This window comes from Mandrillus leucophaeus, unplaced genomic scaffold, assembly GCF_000951045.1.
Source record: "Mandrillus leucophaeus isolate KB7577 unplaced genomic scaffold, Mleu.le_1.0 Scaffold161, whole genome shotgun sequence".
NCBI lineage: Eukaryota > Metazoa > Chordata > Mammalia > Primates > Cercopithecidae > Mandrillus > Mandrillus leucophaeus.
This window is the reverse complement of record NW_012101599.1, coordinates 2,719,709-2,722,645: the sequence shown is the minus strand read 5'-3', so window position 1 is coordinate 2,722,645 and position 2,937 is coordinate 2,719,709.

The following is a 2,937-nucleotide window of genomic DNA, read 5'->3' as shown; positions in this document are numbered from 1 at the left end:
GCTCACTGCAAGCTCTGCCTCCCGGGTTCACGCCATTCTCCTGCCTCAGCCTCCCGAGTAGCTGGGACTACAGGCGCCTGCCACCAGGCCGGGCTAATTTTGTTTTTTCATTTTTAGTAGAGACGGGGTTTCACCACGTTAACCAGGATGGTCTCTATTTCCTGACCTCATGATGCGCCCGCCTCAGCCTCCCAAAGTGCTGGGATTACAGGCGTGAGCCACCGCGCCCGGCCACAATGGAATACTATTACCCAACAACACAAATACTAGTGTTGTGTGTGGCACTTGGGCGAGTCTCAGAGGCACTGCGCTGAGGGACAGCAGCAGTCTCCAGTGAGTATCTACAGTCAGATTCCATTTGTAGGGGACTCTCCAGAATGTAAACCTGTGGGAACAGAGAACTCTCATGGCTGCCAGGGGTAGGGGTGTGGAGAGGGGACAGGACAAGGGGGTTTCACATGATAGAACAGTTCTAGACTCCAGTTATGGTCATAATCGCAATCTCAAATTGTGCGAACTGAACTTCTGTACCCACGAAACAAGAAGTCCTCATTCCCCTCCCAACACCTGGTCCCGGGCATCCGCCATTCTGCTTTCTGCCTCTATGAATTTGGCTGCCCTCAGTCCCTCATAGACATGAACCATACGGATCTGTCCTGCTGCGACTGGCTTATGTCACTCAGCACGATGTCCTGGGCATCCCCGCATGTTGTGGCCTGGGTCAGAGTCCCCTCCTCTCTGAAGCTCAATGGCGTTCCCTGGTGTGGATGCACCACAATCTGTTTACCCATTCATCCTCCGTGGCCGCTTGGGTTGCCTCCGCCTCTGGGCTAGCGTGGGTAGTGCTGCCACGAACACGGCGTGCAAACATCTGTTCAAGGCCCTGCTTTTGATTCTCTTGGGGATGTGCCCAGAAGTGGACCTGCAGGATCATATGGTAATTCTACGTCTAATTTCTGGAGGAACTGCTGCTCCGTTTTCCACAGTGGCTGCCCCATTTCGCATTCCCCAGCAGTGAGCGAGGGTCCCAGGGTCTCCACCTTATTGCCAGCACTTGTTATTTTCTGTTTGTTTGTTTTTACAGTGGCCATCCTAATGGGTGTGAGGAGGTATCTCACTGTGGCTTAGAGTAGTTGCATCTTCCTAATGATTAGTGATGTTGAACAGGTGCTCACTGGCCATTCCTGTAATTCTTTTTATTATGTTTTTGCTTGGTTTGGTTTGGTTTTTTGAGACAGAGTCTCGCTGTGTTGCCCAGACTGGAGTGCCGGGGCGCGATCTCACCTCATTGCAAGCTCCATCCTCCAGGTTCAAGTGATTCTCCCACCTCAGCCTCCCGAGTAGCTGGGGCTACAGGCGTGCACCACCACACCTGGCTACCTTTTGTATTTTCAGTAGAGACGGGATTTCACCATATTGGCCAGGCTGGTCTCGAACTCCTGACCTCAGGTGATCCACCCATCTCAGCCTCCCAAAAGTGCTGGGATTACAGGCGTGAGCCACTGTGCACGGCTTATTATGTTTTATTAACATATCTGCTCGCAACAGATTGAAAGTGAAACCAACAAGCCAGTGTTTTGCGCAGACCTCTGGAGAGGCGCCGGTTGTCCGGCACTGTGGGCGTCAAGGCTGAGCAGAAGCCTGGATAACTTGGGGATCAGGAGGGAGGGGATTGGCCAGTGCCGTTTATAAGTCAGCTCACCCCGTAAAGGGATCCAAGGGAGAGCCTGTTTCTGCCACGCTCCAGCCCAGCCTGGCACCTGTGCAGCTGTCATGCCCCTTTCAGCTACATTTAAATGTTGGAAGTTCGAGTTACCTACATGATCTGAAATTGCAGCTGGTGACCTTTCAGCAAATGCCAAAGTTCTTTCAGGGCCCACAACAGCGTGGACACACGGGGCGTCTGGAAGGCAAGGCCCAGAGGAAGCGGGGGGCAGCGTCCAGCTCACAGCTTTTTCAGCACCACTGATGCCTCGGTGACCGCAAAACTATTTACAGGCTTGCTCTGCTTGGCGAAAGGTTCTCACGGGCCTGGGTGGAAGTAGTAAGGACAGACAGAGTCTCTGAACAGTGAGGCAGTCTTAGGGCAGTTCACAGGGCGGGGCCCCCAGAAAGGCTAGGATCTGGGCTGTGGCTCTAGAGCAGTGGCTGAGGGCATATTCTCTGTTAGCAAAACTGCTGGAATGCTTTCCATGCCCCTCTCCAGTGATCCCAACACAGGCTCTTTGATGAAACCTCAGCATTTCTGCTTCCAGCACGGCAGACCCTTTGGGGTATCTGCTCAGCCCATGATCCCCATCTTAGAGAGAAGTGTGCGCTGCACATAAAAAGAAAACCCAGGCCACGTGTGTCTTATGTGGCCCGGGTCTATGTCTGCAGCTAACTGGACACCAGCTAAGACAGGCAGGACTTTTCTCCTGGGAGCGTGGGGTGAGACACGGAGACACAGTGGACTGGCCGACAACGCCGGGACTAAGGGTGTGTCCTCGCGGTTAGGAAGGTAGTGGGTGCTGGGTTTCGTGAGAGTCCGCTGAAGCTTTCCAACAAACTGCCTTTCTGCTTTAGCAGAATAAGTGGGTTTCTGTTACCTGTGATGAAACTGGCCTTGACTACAATAGATATTACAATTAACACTTTGCAAATGAAGAAAGGGAGGCTCAGAGAGGTTAAAAATGTTGCCAGCCTATGTTATGGTGCAGCAACAAATAAACCTGAAACCCCACGGCTTAGCACAGCAAAGGTTTGTTTCTCCTTCCGGTCGCAGGCTGACATTGGCAGGGCAGTGGCTCAGGCTTCCAGGCTCCTGCCATGTCATGCACCTGTACAAAAACGCGTGGCTTCAGAGGGGACCCACCCTAATGTAGGTAATCTAGGCTCATCTCATCTTAGACCTTACTTTAATTAGATCTGCAAAGACCCTCATTTTTTTTTTTTTTT